The 16,960-nt window shown below is 31.1% G+C and overlaps 1 protein-coding gene across 1 annotated transcript in view; it reads right to left on the bottom strand.

Annotated features, from left to right (window-relative positions):
• The window catches only part of LOC145775157 (eukaryotic translation initiation factor 3 subunit J-A-like), a 234,250-nt gene that overhangs the window by 30,543 nt on the left and 186,747 nt on the right, over positions 1-16,960 (bottom strand). The gene's annotated exons all lie outside the window — the stretch shown is intronic.

Below are 16,960 nucleotides of genomic sequence, written 5' to 3'. Positions count from 1 at the left end.
TCACCAATTTCACAGGGTATAGGGTGCAGCTTGCAGCCCATCAAGACGAGCCGCAACTGATTGCATGAGTAGTTGGAGATGTATGTCTATGGCCCCATCGGTATCACCGGAAGTAGCACCAAAGGTGGACCCAAGGGTATTGACGGAAGTGGTATCCCCGGGTATCACCACAGACAGGGTATCACCATCTGATTTCGGCGCGTGACATCATTCTATGAAAGTATTTTTTTAAATATGATAAATAATAATTGTTTTTGAAATGAGTACCTTTCTTATTTTTCGAATCTGTTAAGAGTGATATTAATGAAACCGTTTTGTTCTTCACAGCTGTTGGTGGTTAGGCGTAAAACTCTCATAAGCAGTTTTGTTGTGGATGCACGAACTCAGCCTGCTTCCTGAAGTAGACTTTTATAAACTAGCCTAGCAAGCAGCTGGTACAATGCACTCTTAGCCAGTTAACATTATCTAGTTTTTCTTGTGTTGTTAGATTGTCAGAGTATGATAGTAAAGTTTAGATGTGATAATTTGTACTGAAATATGTTAGCAAAGTTTAATATTGGTTCGTTTATCTAAGCAGACAACACAAAGATTGTTATCGATGACTTCTGTCTCCACCCTTCTTTGTGGTCGTTGAAGGCCTTCCATGAGTAACTCCCCCGCAGGTCTAGTTGTTTCACTTTGTAGGCGTGAAGTATCAGGTTCCCCGGAGAAGAACATATATCGTTGTTCTGTTCTCGAGCGATGGTTGTTGATCAAAACCCGTCCATCTCTTGTGAAACTGCTATGTGGACCGTTTAAAAATTGACTGGTGATGATTTCTATGAAACGCGTTCCTTTCTTATTTTTCAAGTATTCACACCTGTTAAGAATGCTCATGGTAAGTTGTTTTGTTCATTTTTTTTTTAAATTTAATTTGATTGGTATGTTACTTACAGAGGGCTCCATTTTGCAAAGTTTATGAAATGGATGGGTATATTCTTTATAAAAAAATTTCAATAGGCGTTTTTTTAATTATTTAAACTTAAATCCAATTCATTAACCAAAAAGCGAACCTAGAAATAAAAAAGTATTGGCTCCCTTACTGATCATGACTCTTCAACAAATTTATTACAACGCAATACCATAAACGAATGTTTGTTTTTCTTCTCGTACAATACGTAGTGGGAACTGATCGCGTGTAAGTTAGCAAACTGTCTGTCTGTATGTATATGTTTTGTATATGTTCTGTATGTGTCTGTATGTTTTGTTAATTTTTTATCGGTTTGGTTGCAGCCATGTTTTTTCGTGAAGCTGTTTGCTTGCAGGAATAGAGTTTTCACTATTGATCCTGGTAAGTAGGTCTACTGGTTCGATTCCAGGTCTTTCCAAATAGTGTGTTTCATTTTTATGGGCAGTAGATCTTTCGAGTTTCATAACTTGTCATTGATTGGTGGGATCTTTTGGTAATTTTATTGGTATATGAGGTTTCACTGTTGTTTCGAATGTTTAGGTTGATTGAAGATTTCGTTGTACTTTGATGAGTGTTTTGATCTGTGGATCGGTTTTAGTTCATTGTACGGCAAATGATCAAAGGGTTGGTTATAATTATTATAATCTATGACTTGTCCAAAAACCTTAATAAATACTGCATTTAATCATCTTGAACAATAATAAATACTGCATTTTTTCATCCTTTCGGTTAATCTTCGTTTCGGTTTATGTTAGTTTCGGTAAACCTTTATTTCTTTAGGTCTACGTTTCGCTAAAACAGTGGTTTCAGCTAAACCTTTATAGTAACGTTTAATACATGTAACTATAACCGGGAGAAATAGCTTGGTCAAAACAACGTGACTTTAGGTTTATCATACAGGAATAACAGTTACGATTGTGTGTTATGATGCTTATTACAACTAAACCACACTCTATGATAATGACATGACGATACAACTCAATACACAACCACTAAATTAAGACATGTAGAACCTCCTGTTTTAGTTGTGTTCAGTTTAAACCCATGTATCTTATCATTGATAATAATTTTGATAAATACAGCTAACTTGGAAATTATTTTTGTTGATATAGTATCGCTTAAAGATTGTAAGAATAATGGCTTGGTTAAAACAACGTAACTTTAGGTTTATCATGCAGGAATAAATTTTATATTTTTATTTTAGAGAATGCTAATACCAGCTAAACAATCAACATTTCTTTTTTACAATGAGAACACCAAATGAACAGCTATAGAGCAAATTGTTACAACATATACTTCTACAATCGGAGGACTGGAAAAAAATCAACAAACCTAGCACAATCTATATCACAAATTGTTACCTTAAGACAAGCATGAAAAAATACAAACCTGCAGAATGAGAGCTCAAATTTTGCAACACGTAATGACACCTGCTGATAAAAACACACAAACAAATCTCCAAACACAGATTTTAACGTTACAAATTATGCAACAGAAACTTGTGATATTTTGTTGTAGTTTCTTAAGCTTGTAAAAATAAAATTGCAATTTGTTGAAAATATTTTTTAAGTTTGTAAAAGAAAACTTAAGTTTGTGACTTAACATAATTTTTCATGTGTATGTTTTCAGAGGTAAACTTTCAGTTTACAATTTGTCAAAACTACTTTTTAGTTTGTAAAACAAAACTTAACTATTTTTTTTTTTTTTATTTAAAATAATTTTTCATGTGTATGTTGTTAGAATAAAAGTTTTTAGTTTACGATTTGTCAAAACTACTTTTTAGTTTGTAAAACAAAACTTAACTATTTTTTTTTATTTGAAATAATTTTTCATGTGTATGTTGTCAGAATAAAAGTTTTTAGTTTACGATTTGTCAAAACTACTTTTTAGTTTGTAAAACAAAACTTAACTATTTTTTTTTTATTTAAAATAATTTTTCGTGTTTATGTTATTAGAATAAAACTTTATGATTTATTAAAATCATTTTTTTTCAGTTTTGTAAGTTGCAGAACTAACATTTTTTTAATTTTTTAATTTTTTTTTTCGTGCTAATGTTTTAAAAAGTTTTAGTTTACAGTTTGTTGAAATAATTTTGTTTTCAGTTTTAAATTATGGAACTTAAAAGTTTGTAGTTTGTTAAAAGTATTTTTCAGTTTAATAAAAGTTATGTTTGTGATAAATTTTTCGTGTATATGTTGTTAGAACAAAACTTTCAGTTTACAAATTGTCAAAACTACTTTTTAGTTTGTAAAACAAAACTTAACTATTTTTTTTTTTCGTGCTAATGTTTTAAAAAGTTTTAGTTTACAGTTTTAAATTATGGAACTTAAAAGTTTGTAGTTTGTTAAAAGTATTTTTTAGTTGTTGGTGTTTGCAATGAAAAGTTTATGATATATTAAAATTCTTTTTTTTTTTCAGTTTTGTAAGTTACAGAACTAACATTTTTAATTTCTTAAAATAATGTTTTTTTTGTTTTTTTTTTGTGATAATGTTTTAAAAAAGTTTTAGTGTACTGTTTGTTGAAATAATTTTTTTATTTCTCTCAAGAATAATACATCTGCTTATTTATTCTTTTTGTTTAAGATGAGGTATTTCCAGCAGCCATAAGCTTACTCCCAGCAACCTTAAGCGTATTTCCAGCAACTTAAAGCACACTTATGATTTGCAAACTCTTAAATTGTTTTTATAATATTAATCTAAAAAGCATAAAACACTTTTGATGTGTCACACATGAGACTTTTGAATGACAACACTGTTTACTTAGGGTTTCACCTCCATTCGGTTCTGAAGGTTTTATTGTTGAGCTGTTGGATCCGTGATCAATCCCACGCTTACATTTTTAAAACGGATTAGTGTCTTGTTTATACTATGGTCACAAGTATTTTTTTTTTCACATTTTCAACCACTGTTATTTTTGTTAAACACACGCATGGTTTACTTTGTAGATGCTAAAAATTTTATACTAGTAGTTTTATGAAGAATATTACTTAAAGTGATTTATATTTTCTACCTGCTACAACTGCAATTTAATTTCACATTCATTCTTAGCGATTTAGAGATTACTTATGTATATTCTTCCTATTCCATAAGTACAATTCATCTGTAAAGATAATGATTACCTATAACTAACTGTTTTGAAGTAACAACACAATATTTTTGAATCGTGGTAAGTTGTATTGCATAAATCAGTCTTAATGCTGTTTTATTAAAAACGTCTTTGGTAGGCTACATAGGCGTTGCATTTTGCAAACTCCAGAACCACTGCACAAGATTGTTTAAGAAACAGAAGAAGTCACGGAGTTGCATTGTTTTGATGATATGCTTTGACGGGTAAAACTTTTGTAGTATTGACGTAAATTTACCATTCAAGGGTTGGTAGTTTATAAGTTTATAACACAAGATTCACTTTAGTTATAACTTAAGATTCACTTTAGTTTCCTTGTTGACTTGCATAAGTAACTAATCAATGTTGTTTTATGAACTTTCATGCAGGTTGCTGTTTCGTTAAGGTTCTTCAGTTTTATAAAGTTCAGTGCTTAAACTGTTTTGTAATTATATCTAACCTAATATGTAACCTCTAACAAATATTCCAAACTATTTTATCACATTGAAAGATGTTTTTCTAGTAACCCATTGTTTTATACGTTCTATGTGCCTCTAACTTTATGTAATGATTTTTCCACATCTAGCCTACTTATAACCTAATTTCAGTGAGGTAAGGTATATTTAAACCAACAACTTTCTATGAGTATCAATCCACAACTTAATTTTTTTCACTTCAATTCATTGCTGGGTGAAAGCACACAAGCAGATCTCGGAAACAAAAGATTATTTTATACCAGTCCTAATACATTGTCTTGTATTCATCCAAACTTCAAAATTTATCTGTTACACTGATTGATTTGTATAAAAACGAACCCATAGTTTTTTAATTCCTATCAAATTCGTCTAACGAAGTGGATCTTACAACTTAATCACTTCCCTTAATTGGATGACACCCTTTAATAAACTGCTAGCATCTCCTGTTTGAAAAGCTTAGGCACCTGCTATGGCACATAATTTCATGATCACGAGTTTTCACAGTTGAATTATGACTTAAACGTCTTTGTTTTATCATAGTCAAAACATTTTTTAAATGAAATTGCAATAAACTGTTTTATGGTGTTCAAAACAGACGTAATATAACAATGTTTAGTTTGGTCATGCGTACTGAACACTAAGTTAAGGTGTTGATCTTAAGAACCAATGAACTAGAGTCCGCGTGGATCGAATCCCACATCTAGTATTTCGATTTTGGGTTAATGTTTAGCACTAACTTCTGTTTGTTTTGTTTCTTAACCTCACGTCAGTTGCTTGTACACACGGTTGTGGTTTTTCTTAATCACAACAAGATTCACTTTTTCACATAAAAAACATAGAAATCTAAAAATTTGCCAATAAATCCCTTTTGTTTGCTCAGATACCAACATAAATAGATGAAAAATCGCTTTACCTTTGATCTGTTTTACTATTTTCTGACAAACAATCAGGTTTTAGCAACACTTTTGCAACAACTTATTAGGTTTTTACGTGTTTTCTGGATACAATCTACTTATCACAAGTTTACTTATAATAAAAACGGCGGATAAAAGCAAAGAAACTCAAGTTAGAATGATGTAACCTTCGGGATTTGCGATAATTTTGTACCTACAAAATGTCAATTTTGAAACTGAACCAAAGTTAAACACATATAACGATAACATTTTACTTGTTTATATACAGAAATACCAAAAGTATTAATTATTTCCAACCATATAACGCCATCCATTCGTTTAGAATCGACATAACCCATTTGTTTAAACAAGTCTGAACACGATTTATATGAAATTAGCGGTTTATTTTAAATCGATCACAATATCGTTTCGAATTGATTTTGTGGCAATTAAGGTTTTATTTTAGTTTTCGGTAAGTGTTTATTTATTTACATGATGTAAAGGTATGATTTTGTTTTTTCATTTCACTGTGTTATTGCTTGGTAAATTTTTGTTAGTATCTCAGCCTTTTGTGTAACTTTAAGTGTTTTGTATGATCTAAATAAAAACCAAGCAATATGATACATTTCATGGTAACTTTTGAACAAGTCTAAACCGGTTTTGATGAAAATATGCTAGAAAACACATGATGATGCTTTATTAAATGACCCACGTGTATCACCACGAGCCAAACAAGTTGCAATAATTTTGTTTCACGACATCAAAAAGCTTTGTGTTCGTAGATTTTAATAATTGTTTGGTCTGTAATTGACTTAACCGGTTTGTTTACCATCAACTTACGTTTAAACATAAGAAAATTACTTGAACGCTCTACTTGGATACATAGTACTATAGCATTTACGCGTGATGATTACTTTTAACAACTGCAAACCAATGATGCCAATTTATTCTACAGATCCATTAAGTAAAGATTTGTTTATCATTATCCGGCACTATTTCTATTGTCTTTTCACCATTGAATCAGTTCCTTGGACTTTTTTTGTCGTATGTTGTGTAATGTTTAATTCTTAAAAATATGTTATTTGAACATTTTCCGCTTTTATGCTTATCCTCATCTCAAACAGATTGCTTGTGAAGACCGTATATTTTAATAGTTTCCATATTTTAGTAAAAATTTCCATGTTTCATTTAACTCTTTTATCTTGTTCCTACATCTAAACTTATTGTTTGGTTCCTCCTGAACTGTCTTTTGGTCACATGTTCCTGGTGCTTCATCTTTATTACCCTATCTCACTTAGAATACACTGGTTTGTGGTTAGTCTATGTAATACCGACGTATACACTTTGTACTAGCTTTTACTTCCAGACAGTAGATTCATCCTCTTTATCTTCACTTAATCTTACAGTATAACTGCTTTAATTTCTTCCAAACACCTCTTCTTTGGTATTTCTCTGATCATATTGGACCAAAACTTAATAAGTTTATCAACTAGTTTTTCTGTCTTTACATATCCATCGTATTTTACCACCACTCGTATGTATTTTCACAGATATTAATCCAAAGGTAAAGATTTAATTTTGTGTAACATTTTCAAAATAACCTCAAACGATTATTTAAGACATGTACAAAATATCATAAAATTATCTTTCAACCTAAAAACAAGAAAGAAAGAAAAAAAAAAGGTATGTCTATGCAATACTTTTCACTAAACACAGATGCAAAATTGTTAAATCACTCAGTTTTGATGATCACTGTCTGTTACACAATAACAATATATCTTTTGCTTGAGAAAAACGTTTTTTTTCTTTTAGATAAGTCACATATCTGTACACACCTTTCCACAGTGATTGTCTAACAAAGTGGTGCTCCTTCCACAACACTTACTCGAGATGTTTGTGGTGATGTGCTTGTATTTAATATGATTAGGTTATGCTAACTGTAAGCCATCAAACAAATTCTAAGACAATGTAAGACTTTCACCAAAGCGTATTTGTCAAGAAAAACTAGAATATACTATATAGAAAAATACTTTATGTATTCTATATAATTTTTATAGGTATAATATGATATAATAGGTATAATATGGTATAATATGATATATATGTAATAAGAATATAATAGAAAGATATATTTTTATAGGATAATCTAGTTATAATATGTTTTTCTGCAAACGCGCTTTGGTGAAAGTCTTACATTGTCTTAGAATTTGTTTGATGGCTTACAGTTAGCATAACCTAATCATATTAAATACAAGCACATCACCACAAACATCTCGAGTAAGTGTTGTGGAAGGAGCACCACTTTGTTAGACAATCACTGTGGAAAGGTGTGTACAGATATGTGACTTATCTAAAAGAAAAAAAAACGTTTTTCTCAAGCAAAAGATATATTGTTATTGTGTAACAGACAGTGATCATCAAAACTGAGTGATTTAACAATTTTGCATCTGTGTTTAGTGAAAAGTATTGCATAGACATACCTTTTTTTTTTCTTTCTTTCTTGTTTTTAGGTTGAAAGATAATTTTATGATATTTTGTACATGTCTTAAATAATCGTTTGAGGTTATTTTGAAAATGTTACACAAAATTAAATCTTTACCTTTGGATTAATATCTGTGAAAATACATACGAGTGGTGGTAAAATACGATGGATATGTAAAGACAGAAAAACTAGTTGATAAACTTATTAAGTTTTGGTCCAATATGATCAGAGAAATACCAAAGAAGAGGTGTTTGGAAGAAATTAAAGCAGTTATACTGTAAGATTAAGTGAAGATAAAGAGGATGAATCTACTGTCTGGAAGTAAAAGCTAGTACAAAGTGTATACGTCGGTATTACATAGACTAACCACAAACCAGTGTATTCTAAGTGAGATAGGGTAATAAAGATGAAGCACCAGGAACATGTGACCAAAAGACAGTTCAGGAGGAACCAAACAATAAGTTTAGATGTAGGAACAAGATAAAAGAGTTAAATGAAACATGGAAATTTTTACTAAAATATGGAAACTATTAAAATATACGGTCTTCACAAGCAATCTGTTTGAGATGAGGATAAGCATAAAAGCGGAAAATGTTCAAATAACATATTTTTAAGAATTAAACATTACACAACATACGACAAAAAAAAGTCCAAGGAACTGATTCAATGGTGAAAAGACAATAGAAATAGTGCCGGATAATGATAAACAAATCTTTACTTAATGGATCTGTAGAATAAATTGGCATCATTGGTTTGCAGTTGTTAAAAGTAATCATCACGCGTAAATGCTATAGTACTATGTATCCAAGTAGAGCGTTCAAGTAATTTTCTTATGTTTAAACGTAAGTTGATGGTAAACAAACCGGTTAAGTCAATTACAGACCAAACAATTATTAAAATCTACGAACACAAAGCTTTTTGATGTCGTGAAACAAAATTATTGCAACTTGTTTGGCTCGTGGTGATACACGTGGGTCATTTAATAAAGCATCATCATGTGTTTTCTAGCATATTTTCATCAAAACCGGTTTAGACTTGTTCAAAAGTTACCATGAAATGTATCATATTGCTTGGTTTTTATTTAGATCATACAAAACACTTAAAGTTACACAAAAGGCTGAGATACTAACAAAAATTTACCAAGCAATAACACAGTGAAATGAAAAAACAAAATCATACCTTTACATCATGTAAATAAATAAACACTTACCGAAAACTAAAATAAAACCTTAATTGCCACAAAATCAATTCGAAACGATATTGTGATCGATTTAAAATAAACCGCTAATTTCATATAAATCGTGTTCAGACTTGTTTAAACAAATGGGTTATGTCGATTCTAAACGAATGGATGGCGTTATATGGTTGGAAATAATTAATACTTTTGGTATTTCTGTATATAAACAAGTAAAATGTTATCGTTATATGTGTTTAACTTTGGTTCAGTTTCAAAATTGACATTTTGTAGGTACAAAATTATCGCAAATCCCGAAGGTTACATCATTCTAACTTGAGTTTCTTTGCTTTTATCCGCCGTTTTTATTATAAGTAAACTTGTGATAAGTAGATTGTATCCAGAAAACACGTAAAAACCTAATAAGTTGTTGCAAAAGTGTTGCTAAAACCTGATTGTTTGTCAGAAAATAGTAAAACAGATCAAAGGTAAAGCGATTTTTCATCTATTTATGTTGGTATCTGAGCAAACAAAAGGGATTTATTGGCAAATTTTTAGATTTCTATGTTTTTTATGTGAAAAAGTGAATCTTGTTGTGATTAAGAAAAACCACAACCGTGTGTACAAGCAACTGACGTGAGGTTAAGAAACAAAACAAACAGAAGTTAGTGCTAAACATTAACCCAAAATCGAAATACTAGATGTGGGATTCGATCCACGCGGACTCTAGTTCATTGGTTCTTAAGATCAACACCTTAACTTAGTGTTCAGTACGCATGACCAAACTAAACATTGTTATATTACGTCTGTTTTGAACACCATAAAACAGTTTATTGCAATTTCATTTAAAAAATGTTTTGACTATGATAAAACAAAGACGTTTAAGTCATAATTCAACTGTGAAAACTCGTGATCATGAAATTATGTGCCATAGCAGGTGCCTAAGCTTTTCAAACAGGAGATGCTAGCAGTTTATTAAAGGGTGTCATCCAATTAAGGGAAGTGATTAAGTTGTAAGATCCACTTCGTTAGACGAATTTGATAGGAATTAAAAAACTATGGGTTCGTTTTTATACAAATCAATCAGTGTAACAGATAAATTTTGAAGTTTGGATGAATACAAGACAATGTATTAGGACTGGTATAAAATAATCTTTTGTTTCCGAGATCTGCTTGTGTGCTTTCACCCAGCAATGAATTGAAGTGAAAAAAATTAAGTTGTGGATTGATACTCATAGAAAGTTGTTGGTTTAAATATACCTTACCTCACTGAAATTAGGTTATAAGTAGGCTAGATGTGGAAAAATCATTACATAAAGTTAGAGGCACATAGAACGTATAAAACAATGGGTTACTAGAAAAACATCTTTCAATGTGATAAAATAGTTTGGAATATTTGTTAGAGGTTACATATTAGGTTAGATATAATTACAAAACAGTTTAAGCACTGAACTTTATAAAACTGAAGAACCTTAACGAAACAGCAACCTGCATGAAAGTTCATAAAACAACATTGATTAGTTACTTATGCAAGTCAACAAGGAAACTAAAGTGAATCTTAAGTTATAACTAAAGTGAATCTTGTGTTATAAACTTATAAACTACCAACCCTTGAATGGTAAATTTACGTCAATACTACAAAAGTTTTACCCGTCAAAGCATATCATCAAAACAATGCAACTCCGTGACTTCTTCTGTTTCTTAAACAATCTTGTGCAGTGGTTCTGGAGTTTGCAAAATGCAACGCCTATGTAGCCTACCAAAGACGTTTTTAATAAAACAGCATTAAGACTGATTTATGCAATACAACTTACCACGATTCAAAAATATTGTGTTGTTACTTCAAAACAGTTAGTTATAGGTAATCATTATCTTTACAGATGAATTGTACTTATGGAATAGGAAGAATATACATAAGTAATCTCTAAATCGCTAAGAATGAATGTGAAATTAAATTGCAGTTGTAGCAGGTAGAAAATATAAATCACTTTAAGTAATATTCTTCATAAAACTACTAGTATAAAATTTTTAGCATCTACAAAGTAAACCATGCGTGTGTTTAACAAAAATAACAGTGGTTGAAAATGTGAAAAAAAAAATACTTGTGACCATAGTATAAACAAGACACTAATCCGTTTTAAAAATGTAAGCGTGGGATTGATCACGGATCCAACAGCTCAACAATAAAACCTTCAGAACCGAATGGAGGTGAAACCCTAAGTAAACAGTGTTGTCATTCAAAAGTCTCATGTGTGACACATCAAAAGTGTTTTATGCTTTTTAGATTAATATTATAAAAACAATTTAAGAGTTTGCAAATCATAAGTGTGCTTTAAGTTGCTGGAAATACGCTTAAGGTTGCTGGGAGTAAGCTTATGGCTGCTGGAAATACCTCATCTTAAACAAAAAGAATAAATAAGCAGATGTATTATTCTTGAGAGAAATAAAAAAATTATTTCAACAAACAGTACACTAAAACTTTTTTAAAACATTATCACAAAAAAAAAACAAAAAAAACATTATTTTAAGAAATTAAAAATGTTAGTTCTGTAACTTACAAAACTGAAAAAAAAAAAGAATTTTAATATATCATAAACTTTTCATTGCAAACACCAACAACTAAAAAATACTTTTAACAAACTACAAACTTTTAAGTTCCATAATTTAAAACTGTAAACTAAAACTTTTTAAAACATTAGCACGAAAAAAAAAAATAGTTAAGTTTTGTTTTACAAACTAAAAAGTAGTTTTGACAATTTGTAAACTGAAAGTTTTGTTCTAACAACATATACACGAAAAATTTATCACAAACATAACTTTTATTAAACTGAAAAATACTTTTAACAAACTACAAACTTTTAAGTTCCATAATTTAAAACTGAAAACAAAATTATTTCAACAAACTGTAAACTAAAACTTTTTAAAACATTAGCACGAAAAAAAAAATTAAAAAATTAAAAAAATGTTAGTTCTGCAACTTACAAAACTGAAAAAAAATGATTTTAATAAATCATAAAGTTTTATTCTAATAACATAAACACGAAAAATTATTTTAAATAAAAAAAAAATAGTTAAGTTTTGTTTTACAAACTAAAAAGTAGTTTTGACAAATCGTAAACTAAAAACTTTTATTCTGACAACATACACATGAAAAATTATTTCAAATAAAAAAAAATAGTTAAGTTTTGTTTTACAAACTAAACAGTAGTTTTGACAAATCGTAAACTAAAAACTTTTATTCTAACAACATACACATGAAAAATTATTTTAAATAAAAAAAAAAAAAATAGTTAAGTTTTGTTTTACAAACTAAAAAGTAGTTTTGACAAATTGTAAACTGAAAGTTTACCTCTGAAAACATACACATGAAAAATTATGTTAAGTCACAAACTTAAGTTTTCTTTTACAAACTTAAAAAATATTTTCAACAAATTGCAATTTTATTTTTACAAGCTTAAGAAACTACAACAAAATATCACAAGTTTCTGTTGCATAATTTGTAACGTTAAAATCTGTGTTTGGAGATTTGTTTGTGTGTTTTTATCAGCAGGTGTCATTACGTGTTGCAAAATTTGAGCTCTCATTCTGCAGGTTTGTATTTTTTCATGCTTGTCTTAAGGTAACAATTTGTGATATAGATTGTGCTAGGTTTGTTGATTTTTTTCCAGTCCTCCGATTGTAGAAGTATATGTTGTAACAATTTGCTCTATAGCTGTTCATTTGGTGTTCTCATTGTAAAAAAGAAATGTTGATTGTTTAGCTGGTATTAGCATTCTCTAAAATAAAAATATAAAATTTATTCCTGCATGATAAACCTAAAGTTACGTTGTTTTAACCAAGCCATTATTCTTACAATCTTTAAGCGATACTATATCAACAAAAATAATTTCCAAGTTAGCTGTATTTATCAAAATTATTATCAATGATAAGATACATGGGTTTAAACTGAACACAACTAAAACAGGAGGTTCTACATGTCTTAATTTAGTGGTTGTGTATTGAGTTGTATCGTCATGTCATTATCATAGAGTGTGGTTTAGTTGTAATAAGCATCATAACACACAATCGTAACTGTTATTCCTGTATGATAAACCTAAAGTCACGTTGTTTTGACCAAGCTATTTCTCCCGGTTATAGTTACATGTATTAAACGTTACTATAAAGGTTTAGCTGAAACCACTGTTTTAGCGAAACGTAGACCTAAAGAAATAAAGGTTTACCGAAACTAACATAAACCGAAACGAAGATTAACCGAAAGGATGAAAAAATGCAGTATTTATTATTGTTCAAGATGATTAAATGCAGTATTTATTAAGGTTTTTGGACAAGTCATAGATTATAATAATTATAACCAACCCTTTGATCATTTGCCGTACAATGAACTAAAACCGATCCACAGATCAAAAAACTCATCAAAGTACAACGAAATCTTCAATCAACCTAAACATTCGAAACAACAGTGAAACCTCATATACCAATAAAATTACCAAAAGATCCCACCAATCAATGACAAGTTATGAAACTCGAAAGATCTACTGCCCATAAAAATGAAACACACTATTTGGAAAGACCTGGAATCGAACCAGTAGACCTACTTACCAGGATCAATAGTGAAAACTCTATTCCTGCAAGCAAACAGCTTCACGAAAAAACATGGCTGCAACCAAACCGATAAAAAATTAACAAAACATACAGACACATACAGAACATATACAAAACATATACATACAGACAGACAGTTTGCTAACTTACACGCGATCAGTTCCCACTACGTATTGTACGAGAAGAAAAACAAACATTCGTTTATGGTATTGCGTTGTAATAAATTTGTTGAAGAGTCATGATCAGTAAGGGAGCCAATACTTTTTTATTTCTAGGTTCGCTTTTTGGTTAATGAATTGGATTTAAGTTTAAATAATTAAAAAAACGCCTATTGAAATTTTTTTATAAAGAATATACCCATCCATTTCATAAACTTTGCAAAATGGAGCCCTCTGTAAGTAACATACCAATCAAATTAAATTTAAAAAAAAAATGAACAAAACAACTTACCATGAGCATTCTTAACAGGTGTGAATACTTGAAAAATAAGAAAGGAACGCGTTTCATAGAAATCATCACCAGTCAATTTTTAAACGGTCCACATAGCAGTTTCACAAGAGATGGACGGGTTTTGATCAACAACCATCGCTCGAGAACAGAACAACGATATATGTTCTTCTCCGGGGAACCTGATACTTCACGCCTACAAAGTGAAACAACTAGACCTGCGGGGGAGTTACTCATGGAAGGCCTTCAACGACCACAAAGAAGGGTGGAGACAGAAGTCATCGATAACAATCTTTGTGTTGTCTGCTTAGATAAACGAACCAATATTAAACTTTGCTAACATATTTCAGTACAAATTATCACATCTAAACTTTACTATCATACTCTGACAATCTAACAACACAAGAAAAACTAGATAATGTTAACTGGCTAAGAGTGCATTGTACCAGCTGCTTGCTAGGCTAGTTTATAAAAGTCTACTTCAGGAAGCAGGCTGAGTTCGTGCATCCACAACAAAACTGCTTATGAGAGTTTTACGCCTAACCACCAACAGCTGTGAAGAACAAAACGGTTTCATTAATATCACTCTTAACAGATTCGAAAAATAAGAAAGGTACTCATTTCAAAAACAATTATTATTTATCATATTTAAAAAAATACTTTCATAGAATGATGTCACGCGCCGAAATCAGATGGTGATACCCTGTCTGTGGTGATACCCGGGGATACCACTTCCGTCAATACCCTTGGGTCCACCTTTGGTGCTACTTCCGGTGATACCGATGGGGCCATAGACATACATCTCCAACTACTTGCATGAATGAGAATCAAAAGGTCAAAACTATAAGATCTGCTTGCAACTGCTGCTTTTCAAGAATTTTAATACTGTTTGAGTTGAAATCGGTGGGATGGCGCAGCGGATAAGGCGTTCGCTTTCCAATCATGCAATCCTGGTTCGACCCCGGCTTTAACTGGTTGTTGAAAAACACTGCTCACCTCTACCCGGGGTGTAATAAATTTGGTGGGCATAGTTGCTGCAGGAAAGGATGCCGAGAGAAAGGAACTGGCCACCCTAATCTTGTTAGTGCCGAATACATTAGTATAATGAGAACCTTATGTTCTCATCCCCCGATGCTTGGATCAAGTATGGGACTCACCTTAACCTTTTACCTTGAGTTGAAATCAAGAGGCTGAAACATAATTCATCATCGTCATCTGTTCAGTCGATTTCAACTCTCGGTCATTCTATAGATCTTTTCCCTCTACAGCTTTATATTTCTAACAGCCTCCTTTATTTCTCACGAACATAACTTCAGTGCATGAAATGTAGCCTATAACTGGATACAACTTATAGTAGCCGCAGCTTTCCAACTGCAGTTTCTAGCTGTTGGAATCACTTGTCTATCTATAAAAAAAGACGCACAAATATAAATTTAAAACTCCCCTGAAAACGTTCTATTTTTCACGTCATTATAACTAAAAAAATTTTCTAAATGAGATTTGTTTGATGTTGTCGCGTAACAGCGTTTAAGAGCATGATTTTTACTATGTGTGTGGGGCTATAAATAATATTATTTTCAATATTATTTTATTATTATATGTTATTGACTGTAAAATCATATCATAAATGTGGCCAACTCATTGAATGTTTTTTTTTCTTGAACGCATTAGCTTATCACCTCCAGATGCTGACCTCCAGTAGTGTTAACAGGGATGGTCCATGATGGTACTGTATAGCCATGGCATACGTTCGAACTCGAAATTATTGTACGGGCTCAAAATCTTTTTAGGCGACCGCAACAGGTAGGAAACTTTACAGCGCTGCATTTTTCAGAGCTAACTTGTCGTTTCAGAGCTAACTTATCCAGCATAGCGTCTTAATTGTTTGAAGACAAAGATTCACTAATATTTCTTGTCTATAGTTTCTTTTGTTTAAAAGTGTTGCAATTACAAGTTTTGGTGTTGGCTTTTTTATTGATGCCAGAAAACAGTCGACAGCACCCGGCTGAAACCACAGAAGTAAAAATGACTGTTTGGTGAAGAAGATGAAAGCACAGTAGGCTATGCGTAAGATAGCCTATAGGCTAAATTTCTGAAGAGATAAAATTCAAGACCAGCGTTTTTCTGCAAGTAGTAGATCGGGAGATTGAATTTTCAAAATTTCCCGTTTTGACAAAGCGCATAGGCTGCTGCAGTGTGGATGATATTTTTAAATTCGTTTAAAATTAATAAAGTGTTTCGAAAGGGAAAGAACATAACTTGCAGCACACAATACCTGACAAAAGTCACGAGAGGATGTTAAAGATATTGAGAAAGTTAAGTCTAATTCAGCATCAAACCGAAATACAGCACGCGTACTTCTTTTGAATTATTTTTAGATGAACTTTCGGAAGCTTTGCAGGATTTTTGACAAACTTTAATGCCCGTTTTGTTTCGAGTTTGCAGCAATTCTTGAATCGAAACAAAAGCATGACAAGATTTTAAGTCGAAATGCAATACAAACAAATTTTCGTTTTTCTTTCTAGCAACACGCTGCGTTTTTTTTATCGAATTCAGACCTTATTCATGTACTTCTAGAAGTACATGTGTTACTTCTTGTATTTGAAGATTTAAGTTAAGTGGACGGGAAGAAAAAAAACTAATTTTTGTGTCCACTTGAACAGTATGAACACATGCCATTAAGTATCTTGTTTGAGACACAACCGCGTGCTCTTGAGCAGAGTCGAACCTATGACGTTTCGAATGTTGTGCTAAGGCTCTCATCATTGGGTTGTGCAATTTTGGTTTAAGTAGTACAGTACTGCAACAAGAACAATGCTTTGGTAAATAGAATG

This window comes from Aplidium turbinatum, chromosome 8 (assembly GCF_918807975.1).
Source record: "Aplidium turbinatum chromosome 8, kaAplTurb1.1, whole genome shotgun sequence".
Lineage (NCBI taxonomy): Eukaryota > Metazoa > Chordata > Ascidiacea > Aplousobranchia > Polyclinidae > Aplidium > Aplidium turbinatum.
The sequence above is the reverse complement of the archived record's forward strand: the minus strand, read 5'-3'. Positions and strand labels throughout refer to the sequence as shown.